Raw genomic sequence first — 14,457 nt, 5'->3', positions numbered from 1 at the left:
CCACCACAACACACCACCTCACTATACCACCACAACACACCACCTCAGTACACCACGCCACACCACCATACTACACCACCACGCCAAACCACCATATTACATCACCAAGCCGAACCACCATACTACATCACACCACCACACTACACCACATCACCACACTACACCACACCACCACACTACACCACACCACCACACTACACCACACCACCACACTGGACTACACCACCACACCACACCACACCACCACACCACACCACACCACCACACTACGCCACACCACAACACTACACCACACCTCCACACTACGCCACACCGCCACACTACGCCACGCCACCACACTGCGTCTCGCAGTTACCTTACGTCAAGCCAGAAGGCAGGCGCGAAGTCAACTGAAGAACGCTCAAGCGGAGAGAGAGAGAGAGAGAGAGAGAGAGAGTGTGTGTGTGTGTGTGTGTATGTGTGTGTGTGTGTGTAATTCACCGGGTCGGTCAGGATCACTTGATGGTCGTGATCGTCAGCTTTTACCCTCCCGGAAGGGAACTGAGGGCTCATATAGTCCGATCTAAGGGCAAGGCTGTGACCTTCACACACGCACACACCCATCCCCTTGCTCAAGGGGGACAGTAACCACCCACTTAGTCAGTGAAACTTTTCGCAACCTGAGCGAGGCGCGAACTCCCGTCCACCAGTTGGCAAGCGGGAACATTACCACTGCACCAGCGAGCGGTGTGTGTGTGTGTGTGTGTGTGTGTGTGTGTGTGTGTGTGTGTGTGTGTGTGTGTGTGTGTGTGTGTGTGTGTGTGTGTGTGTGTGTGTGTGTGTGTGTGTGTGTGTGTGTGTGTGTGTGTGTGTGCATTTGTGTGTGTGTGTGTGTGTGTGTGTGTGTGTGTGTGTGTGTGTGTGTGTGTGTACGAGAGAGCATGTAAGAGAGACTGTAAGAGAGAGAGTGTGCAATGAGACTGGAAGAGAGAGAGAGATTTTTTGTGCAAAACAGTATAACAGCAGAATATTCCGCTACGCTGGGCGGGTGGTATGAACGCGCTTGTGGTAGCTGGTGCAGGGATCGTAGACTACAGTTACCTGGGAGGGGGGGTGGAGGGTTCTGGTGGGAACGCAGGGTAATTGCTTGAGCGTGATGACAGCGAGCGTGAATTGGCTGAGTGCCTGAGGTGCTTGGTGGGAAAGATGGAATTGGAAGATTAACTTGTTTAGAGGTGGATGTCCTGTATGATAGCAAGCTGGGGTATGCTTGCGCAATCAAGACCTCAATCATGGTGTTGCGCAGCCAGTGATTATGACCAAACACTAATAACGAGAATGTGCGGTCTTATCGTGCGTGGCGCACATCGTAAAGATGATTACTGAGGCCTCATGCCTAGCAATGGCTCTTGCTCTAAAGCCGTGGCGTAGCCGGAGAGGTGGCCAAGATGGCTCTGGCCGCACCTGAAATATGCCTGGCCACATCAAATTTTCGAGGGAATATCCCCAGCCTCCCCAGACGAGTTTCCCTTAGGCCACCCCATAACTTAACTGCCCCTTAGTCACCCCATTTTTTAAACAAGACCTAGAGGCGATGGAGCCCAAGAAGAAAAGAGAAGTGCGTGGATGAAAGACTGGCTTAAGAAAAGATCAAAATTCACACGGGACCTTTTTACAGGACATTGCGCAGTCATTCTCATTCACCGTCAGACATGGTTATTCAAGCATCATGACTGACGGGAAAATATCAAACCATGTTGAATACACTTCAGTCGTTTGCGCAAGCCTTCATTCACACCCATACACGAAGGTTATGATTGCGAAATCATGACTGACTGTGCATGGGGCTCTTTATACTGCGGACCTACGCTTGCACAAGTCTGTGTTACCTTTGTGTAACCTCTCTCCTTCTGCCTGCTCCCCCTCCTCGTCCCCCCCATCACCCGGTCTACTTGCTGGGAGAGAGAGAGAGAGAGAGGCGTGCTGACAAGGAGGGAAGGCTGGGTCTATTTTTCACTTGTTGCGCGCTTTTTGTGATGTCTGAGGGGTGGGGTAAGCTCCTTGGTGGGGAGGGGAAAGAGAGCGTGCCCAGGTGACGTTCGGAGTCTCAGACATTATCACACTGGGACTCGTACTGCACGTAAAACAACAAATGAACTACCTCCCCGACAAGTAGCAAGGAATGCTGCCTCCCTTGCATTATTTAAAAGATACTTTTACGGTACATGCTCAGATGAAGTTGCATCCATTGTATAACCTCTCCGTGCCTTGCTGCTTGCTACACTGGTACCTCTCATGACTAGACCGTCACATTGCAGTATTTCAGAACTTATTTCCATTACAAGTACTTGAAATTCTAGTCCCCAGATTAGGTCCTCCCTCCCCCAGCTTTATGGGGAAGGCGGTGGCTGAATCGATTGAGAGGCGGCCTGCAGTCCTAATGGACCCAGGATCGAATCCCGGCTGGGGCAGGGAATAGTTTAAGGATTTGAATTTCCTAAAAAGTAGACTTTCCTGATCTACCAGATGACCAGCCGACATGTCGTGAAAGTACCCTCGCTAATACCAGTACACCAGTCCTGTATGAGACAGCCCTAGCATGTACTCAATATGGACGGTGGGTGTTAGCGCCGAAGTGAAGACATGTGGAGGTGTAGGAGGACAGCTGGGCCTTGGGATAGGTGATTGCCCCCAAGAAATAGGCCCTGAGCCTTTGCCCAGAGTAGGACACTTAAAAAAAAAAAAAAAAAATCAACCCACAGCAGTTCAAGTCCCACGTGCTAGAGAATATTTTAATGAATGGAAGACACCACTCTGATGCATGGATTATTTTCCAGCATTTAATATGCTTTCCCTTCTTCTGTTTATATATATATATATATATATATATATATATATATATATATATATATATATATATATATATATATATATAAAAAGTGTGTGTGTGTGTGTGTGTGTGTGTGTGTGTGTGTGTGTGTGTGTGTGTTAGCGTGTGTGTGTGTGCACCGCAAATCACATTAAACCCCTCAGGACAAACCCCATCCCTCACCCCACTCCAGTGTACAGTAATAATAACAAGAAATTTAAATGCAAAACAAAAGATGCAGCTAAACATACAGACACAAGACAGTCAAGGGGTCCTTGTTCTAGAACACCTTGAAGAATTAAACCTTCTAAACAATCACCACATCCCAACACGACCTCCACACAGATCCAGTGAGATGCCCTCCTCCCCCATCAGCACTGTGCCACTCTGTGTATCGCTAAATTAGTCGTACAATTTCCTGAATAATAGCACATAATCTCTCATCAGAACACCTCCCCATTACATCATACTTCATAAACACGAAGCCATACAAAGGAAGAAAAACCATCACCAGCTACAAGAAAACAAACTGGACACGGTTCGCTGATGCCAAGCAGTAGGTTTTACCACAGATTCTTTCACTAACGTCGACAAAGCTGTCACCACCTTCAATAAGATTATTACAAGAGGTTGCAAATCTCTTCTCTTCTTGTGGCAAGATCCAAAGCTTTCATCTTAACTTTTCCCATAATAACTTAAGGAAGACAGAAACAAATCAATAAGTAGGGTTCAACTCACCCCAACAGAACTCGATTTTTTGCAGAACCTAAACAACGCCATATACTGTAAGCAAGAAATATGAGAGAAAACAAAATAACTTTGTAGATACCTTTGATCATAGAACGAACAGCAGTAAACTCTGGTAAATACAAGAAATATTAACGATTCCGGAACCTCTCCCAGGCCAGCTCATGAAGCCCTGTGAAAAAGTGCTGTAACCATCCGTGACAGGAAGGAACAAGCAGTCTGATGATTATTATACATTACGAGGCCACCAAAGCACGAATCGTCAAAACAGTCATCAAAAAATTAAAAGAAATCAAAGGAAAGAAAAAACACCACCTCCAGTTGCCTCACAACAAGTACAGCAAACCATTAAAAATACAGAACTCTAAACTAGTGGGTTCTGATCATGTTTCAAACATCCACTTAAAATATCTACAGCGATAAACTCCCAAATTTAAATTTTACAACTCCTGGACTCATGGGCAAATCCCCAATATTTGAAAGAGAACAACCATCATCCCCTTACACAAACAGAAAATCCTCCCAATACTCCCTCATATTATAGACCAATATCCCTTCTTTGTACATCATCCAAAATCATGGAAATGTTAATTTAAAGAACATCATCCCCACACCGCCTATCCCACTCCCACCATGGACTCCGACCTAATGGTTCATCCACCACTCACCTCTCCAAGTTAACTCAGTCATTCATGATAACATCAACAAAAAACAACCACCACTAAGTACCACCCTAGCAGCTATAGACAAAAACAAAACTTCAAACACAGTACCAAAATGCATCGTAATAAATAAAATCTTGGACATGGAACAAAAAAAAATAGCTGACCAACTTTCAGTCTGGCAGACTAGTCCACGTACTCTACGAAAACCAAAGTTTTGAATTCACAATACTATCCAACGTTGTTCCACAGGGCTCAGCTCTTTCACCCTCACTGATAAATGTTTTCGACCATGACCTGTCAGTCCTTCCTCCTTCAATAACAATACTGTCCTTTGCCGACACCTTGGTACTGTAGTAGCTTTGCAACACTCCAAACTCAGAAAGCAGTAGCCCAGCTTCAATTATACTTAAATTCACTAGAAAATTGGCTCAGACAAAACAGGATGACTACCTCACCGGTCACCAACCAAATTAACCATTAGTATTTTCACTCCAAACAGACTCGAATCTCAAACACACCCTCAAGCGTCCCATCTCCCCCATTAGAAGAGCACGCAAAAACTCTAGGACTGATTCTGGGCACATATATGACCATTTCTCAGCAAAGGGCAACATGAGCGCAGCCACCTTGCAAAATTGATGCCTTGACGATACACACAGGCACCACCTTTGGACAACAAAGAATCTTGAAAACTCTAGAAATAAATTAAAAGATCAACTGTGAATTGTACTAGTCTAAGCTGGACCCTAAACATAGCAAAAACAAAAATGAATAAACTTACACACACACACACACACACACACACACACACACACACACACACACACACACACACACACACGCACGCACACACACACACACAGTCTGCTTACATGAGATCCTGTGTGCTAAGCCAACCTCGAACCGAGAACCCCCGCAAAGTCGTTAACTTTATACCGGGGTTTTATTCACTCATGTGGAGTACAACTGTCATGTGTGGGTAGGAAGGGGGAGGATTCCCACATACAGCTCTTCTCAACATGGTGGAGCCAAAGGCTTTTTATCTCATTAGCTCTCCCCCTCTTACTGACTCCCAGTAATCTCTCTTTTCGGCTCGCTGTTGCGTCTTTAATTCTCTTCTGTCGCTTCTCAAATAGTCACTGCTCTTCTGAACTGTCTGCTTGCATCCTGTTTCCATTATGGCGGCCGCGCGGCACTCGTATAGCAACAAACTTTCACCCCTTTTCTATTCAACACTCTAATGCAAGAGTCCTTCATATATGTAATTGGTCAACTCTGGAACAGCCTTCCTCTGTCTGTATATCCTACTGCCTATGACCTCCAGCCTTTTGAACGCTGTGTGTCCAGGCATCTCGAAATGAACAGATATTGAATTTAGCTCCTTTAAATTTCTCTTCGAGGAAGCAATTTTGTGGACTTCTAGCGTTTGTTTTTTTCTTCCTTGGTAGGTGGTGGCGACCATCATCCACTCACTTGATATAGTGCTGCCTACTTCTTCCTTAGCCTTTATCATTCTTTTTCTGTGCCTGCCCTCCTCTCTTCCTATTTCTCCCATCTTTCCTGTCACTACTTATTGTTTTTCTTTCCGTTACAGGTGGCTTTACATTGAGTGACAAGCCAAATGGTTTCCTGTAAGCCAAGAAACCATTTATAACGCTGAGTGGTAACCATATAACCAAGCCACATGTGCTCCCTACGTGTCAAGTGGGTTGGTGGAGGGTTAGTGCCCCTCCCTGTAAAACAAATAACTCAGAGTCAAATGGCCACCCCGTAAGGGATTATGGCGTCTGGCAATAGATAGATAAAAGAAAACACACACACACACACACACACACACACACACACACACACACACACACACACACACACACACACACACACACACACAAACACACACACACACACACGCACACACACAAAGCATTAAGAATAATAACAGAATGTACCAAGACAAATAATAGAAAATCAAGACCCATTCTCCGTTGTAACTTCATGTTGCATCAGTTCCCGCCACAAAGAAACAAGAACAATTGTCCAATACAACACAAAGCATAGCAGCAACATCTCTCCTCCTGCACCCAACACCACACTTCACAAACACCTTCATAAACACATATCCTCCACAGCCAATCAAAACCTGCAACTAAATTGCATCCTTCATGAATCTCCATCAGACATCTACCCACCAGAAATTACCCAAACCAGGGAGACACAAGTACCCCTAGCCAGACTGTGATGTGGTCTCCACGCTTCCCTACTACATTACCAGGACAGAATAAAATTCATTAACAATCCACAACGCCTACACTGCAGTGCAGCCCCGCACACCACACTTATTCACCTCGTGCACCTCATTTTCGCAACACAGACATCCTTAGACAAAAGCTCAACAAAAGACTTCTGGAGGCGACCGACTGAAGAGGTGGGGTTCCTGCAGTCCAAGAGCCTGGGTCTGCAGCAGCAACCACATCACCCCATTCTATCCATTCTAAGGTACGGAAAAAGACCAGGTTGATAATAATGATGATCGTATAAAATACTGGAATGTCGGGTGGAGCTAGGATTCAAGGAGACTGAATGGTGTGTTAATGACTGTGTGGCCCATTTCGCTGGGCATGCTGTTCATAACGAGCGAGCGAGCGAAGTCTAGTGTCTGTGTATGGGTGGCAAAGTACAATGAGCGGTTCGGCCCGTCCGTCACACTTTTCAGGGGCTAACAAGTTTTTACCTACTAAAGCTAGAGCAGTGATCTTTTTTCACTAGATGTATGTCCGATCAGGTCAGTTTTGTTTTTCATGATTCACAAAACTATTATCGCACTATAGCAATATGCAGCCTGGAAAACAGTCGCAAACGCTCACTCGCTTGTTATGCACAAAAACGCGCTGCTTGCTGGTACCGTAGTTTTCCGACATTCGTACTCTCTTTTATTGTTTCCGGGTATTACCTTTCCCCATTTTTAGGTTTAAAAATATCAGATTGTTGCTGGAGTGAGCTAGGAGAGCACCACCTGACATGAAGTAAGACGTGGATGGCAATATCACGCAGAACACCAACGTGTGTTTAAATTTAGGAGACTATAAACAACATTAGATCAGTGCACATCGATGGCAAGCTTATGAAAAAGTAATAAGTGTTCCTCAAGCTACTTTCCAAAAAATACGTCGCCATTTTGGTGAAATCCAAAGACCACTAAACAGATCAAACCTTATCTTGGAAGCTATGAAAGCTACACACCTACACACGCATTGTTAGAATGTTCATAGAAAGGTAACAAGTGTTGCATCAGTGGCTTTTCTCAAAACTCGCCATCATGTGACCTTTAAAACGAAAAAAAACAATATTGAGCACAAAAATTTTATTACCTCATGAAATTATCACAGGTACAGCAAATCTACTCACCTCGTTGGAAAGCTCATGTAAAAGCAATAGCTGTTGTGTGACTTTTCTCAAAATTTACCAAAGTATTGCCCAAAAAACAAAAAAAATAAGTGCCAAACTGAGTACCAAAACTGGATTATCTCGCAGATTATTGTATTGGCAGTAGATCTACACACATCGTTGAAAAGCTTATGAAAAAGTAACAAGTATTGCCTCGGTAACTTTTCAAAACATTTGCCACCATATTGCTGAGAAAAATCCAAAAAGCACCAGATTGAGCACCAAAACTTGTTTACTTCAGAGCCGATTAAAGTTGTAGCGGATCCATGCACATCAGTGGAAAGATTAGGGGAAAAAAATGGACGTTGGCTCTAGTGTTTCTATTTTATAAAAAAAAAAAAAAAAAAAAAAAAAAAATATTGATCCCCCAAACTGGGTCATCTCGGAAATCACTAAAGGAACAGCCGACGTACACGGGTCGTTGGGAAATTCACTTGAAAGTAATAAGTGTTATTTCCGTGGCTTTTCGCAAAATCCGCCATTTTGCTGTGGGAAAAACTGGATTATCTTGCTATAAATTAGTGGATATTGACATATCACTGAAAAGCTAAAACAGCAGTATTAACAAGTTTCTTTGCCCGAACATGTTCCACCCTTTCTAATGTATTTTACTTCATACAGTGGTGTGAATTCTGAAGGCCTGAATGATGACTCAGCAGATGAGTGGCCCCTGTCACTGGATAGTCTGTTGATTACCCTATTTTCTTTTCTGTTTTGCATTTCCCATTTATTCATGAATCTAATAAATCGAGTGGTATTGATAATGATAATGATGATACTCTGTGGCACCGTGCCAGGATTATTATGCTTGAAAGATGTGTGGATGGTCATGTCATCCGTTTCAGTGGGCATGTTGTTCATAGTTTCCACTGACTCACCGTTCTATGCTTGCTCTTTGTTTCTGCATCCTACGTCGACACATCAGTAGGTGCGTAAAAAAGATGGATGATGATGATATTCAGGATGTGCTTTGTGATTGAAGAAAATTTTTTAAACTGACCAACTGGACTATTTCATTGTGTCTAATGCATCGTCATCATCATTATGATTATCATCATCATCATCATACCTGGTGCTTTTCGGAATCCCCTCAGTCCCTTCAGTCCAATCACTAAAATTCTTGCTTATTTTGGTATCTATAGGCCACTTTATTCGGCTTAGGGGAGAGATTTTCAATGTATGGGGCAGATATACTATTCAATAACTCCTTGGATGACTGGGTCCTCGTAAGTTGAATTAAATGATCTGGTAACAGCAGTAATACACCAAAGATAACGTACTAGTGGTCAGCAGTGTGGCTACGACACAGTTTCTGGCTTCTCTGACTCTTTCTTACTCCATCAGGCGCCTTTCTCACTATGAGTCACATCTCCTAATTCTCTCAGTTGCTTTTCGCACTCTCTCAGTATCATCTCACCTTCGCCACCTCTCTCTCTCTCTCTCTCTCTCTGTTAATTTGCTTTGCCACATCCTCCAGGAGGGAGAAGAACCGATAGATACGACAAGGAAGAAAGGCCCCGAGGAGGACAATCAGAACAGGATAGTCGTTGGGTGACGTGCTACAGGGCTGAGGACAACGACAGAGAGCAGCTAACAGCGAGCAGATTCTGCAGTGATATCGAGGAGACGACAAATGATGAAAGACAACACCCAGAGGCCGTCCTCGTCGTCTCCACTTGCTCCTTGCCACTACATGGAACCTTTTTGGTTCCTGAGATCTTCCAGTCGTGCACTTGTTTGTCCCTGGTCAAGATTTCAGTCAGTGTTCACTGACCCACCTATCTGGGAGATGACATGTCCCCCGATGGTTAAGACACTCCCTCAGCCTTTGCCCTGACTCTCCCAGGTGGTAAACCATTTAACTTTACCTGGTGTTTTTGGTGTGTTATGCACTGGTGACTTATGAGATGTTACTAACACTCGGAAATGGCTGTTTATACGTGCCACCATCTGTGGGTGACTAGGTCTTATTCTCACTTCCTTCTTGTCTCCATTTTTTTCCAGTATCTTCCTTCAGGGGTTCTCAACCTAGAGTTCGCGAACTCCGATGGTTCGGGAAGGGTTTCCAGGGGGTACTTAGATAGCTGACGAAAATCTGTTAAAATTTAGAGAGAGAGAGAGAGAGAGAGAGAGAGAGAGAGAGAGAGAGAGAGAGAGAGAACGACGGTTACAGGTGCTCTTAACATTTGGATGGTTCACGTTCAGACAGCATCCCTGGATGAGGATGGGAGTACTGCCTCTTTATACTCATTTTGCAGCAATTGATGCACGTACAGCTGGGCAAGTAGATAGTGCGAAAAAAATATTGGGGTATATGGAGATATCTGGCAGTTCCCTGTAGTAAGCCCTCGTATCATTATGAATGAATCACTGAGAACGTAGAGCCTGTGTCAGGTGGAATATTAGATTCGTTAAAGAAAGCATTGCCGGTTCTCGTCATTAGAGGTCAATATCTATTAGTCTGATTCACAAAGCTTCGTTTCCGCAGGTTAGCTTCGAAGATCATGAATAAATGAAACTACCAGCTGACATGCTGGTTTTACACACACACACACATATATATATATATATATATATATATATAGAGAGAGAGAGAGAGAGAGAGAGAGAGACAGACAGACAGAGACAGAGAGAGAGAGACATAAAAAGATAGAGAGAGAGAGACACACACACACAGAGAGAGAGACAGAGACAGACAGACAGACAGATAAAAAGATATATATATATATATATATATATATATATATATATATATATATATATATATATTACCTTACCTCCTAGTTCTCGCTGTCGCCTTCGAAGTCCCCTTTGGGCATGTATACAGTGGTCCCAGCGTGTTTTTCCACAAGTTCATGCATCCCTGGAAGGCTTCAGACGTGATGGTCTTGAGGACCTCCTGCGATTGTGTCTGGATCTCCTCAGTCGAGTCAAATCGACGCCCTTTCACTCGTAACTTTAGCTTGGGAAACAGGAAAAAGTCGCAGGGGACAAGGTCAGACGAATATGGTGGGGGAGGAATGACTACCGTGTTAGTGGAAGCCAGGAACTACTGAACAACAACTGATTCGTGGGTGGGGGCGTTGTCATGATTTGGGAATGTTGGATCCCAGGACGATCAGGCTGGGGTAGTGGGGCTGTTCTGTGATTGGGCTTCCGGATATTAGAGTGATTAGTGTATATATATATATATATATATATATATATATATATATATATATATATATTTGTGGTGGATGTTCTCCCTCAGAAGCTGCAAAAAAGCTTCACAGTAAAACTTTCCACTGACAGGTGACCGCGTAGGACGAATTCCTTGTGAACAATCCCTTGGAAATCGAAGTAAATGATCAACATCGACTTGGCATTGCTGCCAACTTGATGCCCTTTTTTCTGCCCCAGTTAATTGGGATACTTCCATTGCAGTGACTGCTGCTTTGTCTCTGGGTCATAACCATAAACCTATGATTTATCATCAGTTATAACCTTGGAGATGAAGGTGGCATCATCTCTGACGTGATTCTTGAGCTCCCTGCAAACTGCAATGTTATGTGCCTTCTGCTCGTCACTCAGCAGTCTTGGCACAAATTTTGCAGCAATGCATCTCATGCCCAACACGTCCGACAAAATGCGTTGCACACTCCTGTACGACAGTCCAACGATATCACAAACATCATGCATAGTTCGTCTACGATCTGCAAGGATAGCCTGATGAACATTTCTGACATTTTCTGGTGTTGTTGCCATTGACGGTCGTCCAGAAAGGTCATCGTCTTTGATGGACGTTCGTCCTTCCTCGAACCACTTGTACCAGAAAAATGTTCAGCTTTGGGACATGGCATTGTCACCAAAGGCTTACTGAAGCAACTGGTGAGTTTCTGCAGCCATGTTGTTGTTCTTGAAGCAGAACTTGATCCAGGTTCTTTGTTCCGTGAGATCCGCCATTGCTAAACCACCAAACCACCTACAGTACACACCATGTTACAATAGTAAGCGTAGCTCAACAACAAGTCCGCTCACAGACATGGCCGGGGCCACACTAACGCAAAAGGGGTGCTGCTGACTCCTCCTAGCAGCAAAAGGCAAAACTGCAAACGGTTGGTCCCCTCTATTCATATTACTGGAACTTTTGGGTAGCACCTCGTACATATATATATATATATATATATATATATATATATATATATATATATATATATATATATATATATATATATACATAGCCAGAAGAAGAAAAATTTCACATTTTCCCTAACTATTCTTCTGATCGAGTTGAGCAGAAACTGTTGCGATGGTTTGAGCATATGGAGAGAATGGATGAAGACCGATTCGTGAAAAAGACAGCTGGATCAGATGTGAGAAGTGTAAGGCTGAAAGGAAGACCACAAATAGGAAGGATGAACAATGTGAAGAGAGTGTTAGATGCGAGAGGAATGTCTGTAGAGCAAGGAAGAGTGGCTGTGTGTGACTGGGATGACTGGAGAGAAATTGTGAATGAATAAATGGTGACGCAGCCCCGAGGGGATATTGTCTTTCATTTGGTCTGATCAGCAGATCAGGTCAGGTGCAGGTAAGGGGATAGGTCCATTATGATGTGGCAGGAGTAAACCAGCTCTGCTGTCGGGCCCTGCTGCAGTTGTCACTGATGCACTGCGCAGTTGACCCTCATGCAGTGTGATGTGGAGAAGATCTGTCCCTTCTCCCCCTGGGGCTAAGATACTAGAAAATGTGTGTGTGTGGATGAGTACATTGGGAGTGTGTTGTCCTGCCTCAGCTACCCACCATTTTTAGGAGGTAGCAGCCTAGGTATATAGATAGATAGATTCTTCAGACAGTAATTTAAAGTTCCATCCATGGTGCAGGAAATAACTGAAAATATTTATTGACAAAAAGAATGACTTAAGTAAAGCACTGGGTTAGTATTTGTCAAGAATAGTGAACAATTTGCAGAATCAGATAAACAGGTGTTCATAGGGAACCTTAACTTAAGCAGAAAGAAGACAACGATGGTGGATACAAACAGCATCTTTATTCAGACACTTCAACTTTATTATGAACTAAAAACAAGACAAAAGAAACCCTTCATAGCCGCACCCACCTCTACAGCATTGTAATGGGAAGGAAATAATTATTTGTTGGGAGGTGGAAGGGCAAACCCCGGAGGTTCCACCCTCTATAAACTGTGGTCTGGGTGATGGTCTACTTCTGTGCAAAATTTCGTGTTCCTATTAAAAACTATGGGGTTATCCCCTCTAGTGGCAGTTCCTCCTTGGAATATGGCCATCGGGGGCCCCATCCGGTCCAACCCCATCTGGATGAACGTCTGTTAGTATGCAAAATTTTGTTTCTCGGTTAGAAACCATGACCATGCATAAAGCTCTTTGCCAGGGCCCATGAGGGCCGCCTCTCCTCCTTAGTCGGGTGTGGCTTAGGGGGAGCTTACCCTGCCTTAACGTGAACCCAATATTACTCAACAAATGTGCAAAATTGCATGTTCTTGGGTGGAAAAAATAAAAAATAAACTATGGCATTGTCCCCTCTGCGATATGCTTTACCCCTTTCCCACCCCTGGGGAGTGGTCATCGAGGTCATGGCTGGGCAATTCCGACAAATATGCAAAATTTCGTGTTTCTAGGTTAAAAGATGGCCTCGTAAAAAGGTTTTGCTGAGGCTGCTGGGGACCACCCCTTCCCTCATGAAGCGTGACCTAGTTGGTTCCACACTTCCCAAAACGTGACAGGGGTGAACATCTACCAATAAGCAGATGCATATTCTCTGATTGAAAGCTTTTGCCATGCATAAAGACTTTGGTTGAGACCATCAGGGGCCGCCTCCTTGTGGAGGGCAGCCCTCCTGAAGCAAAATAAACTCCGTCACTGTGCAAAATTCGTTTTCTTTTGAAAAAAAAAAAAATAGTCGAGGCTAATGGGTTTCTGTGAGAAACTCGGGGGCCACTGACCCAGTGGGGGTCATCCCTCAGAGGTCTCACCCTGACTGAAACTTGATCTGGGTCCCGTTTTTCAGGAAAGTACCCAGAGAGAGTCAGTTAAGAGGGAGGGAGTGACACAACGCTGTATTTAGCCACCAGCATGGTTGCAGCAAAAAAGAAAAGAATAGTAAAGAAGAAGAACTCTCTCCACATACCAAGGTCTTCAACCAAAATTGGCCTTATATAATAAAGGGGCTTTCACACATTCAGGAGTTGGGCAAAGAGTCGCCAAGAGTTCAAACTCCTCGTGGATTCTTGTCAATTTGACCAAGAATCCAGCAATCTAGGAGTGCTCCAGGTAGGCACTACTTGTAACTATGCATAGCTTATGCACTGCTATGAGTTCCCTAGGGCAGCACTATGAGCAGCTAAGAGTCACTACGCATTGCTGAACCAAATGGTCCATAAAGGTCTACGAGTAGCCATGAGTAGCAAAGAGTAGCTAGGAGTAGCTAAGACCCCCACTAGTTACGAGTGCACTACAACCTTCAAGAATTTGCTGCGAATCTGTCAGGAGAGTCGGACGAAAAAAAATATGTAACAGATGTGATGCAGGTGGACTACACATTCATTAGCAAGCTTGCATTCAGCATAGACCTATGTAGTCTTAACAACCATGGCCGGAGGTGCCCGCGAATTAAAACTACTGAAGCTGCAGGTGGATTCGGTATGAAGTGGCTGACATCAATGTGACAATATGTAGGCTGTTGCTTGAGAAAAAGAGAAGGAACCAAAAGAGGAGAACCCTTTGGAGCAGATTATGGCTGCTG

The sequence above is a fragment of the Coenobita brevimanus genome, chromosome 103, assembly GCF_032717465.1.
Source record: "Coenobita brevimanus isolate Jiangsu-jjx chromosome 103, ASM3271746v2, whole genome shotgun sequence".
NCBI lineage: Eukaryota > Metazoa > Arthropoda > Malacostraca > Decapoda > Coenobitidae > Coenobita > Coenobita brevimanus.
This window is presented reverse-complemented; position numbering follows the sequence as displayed.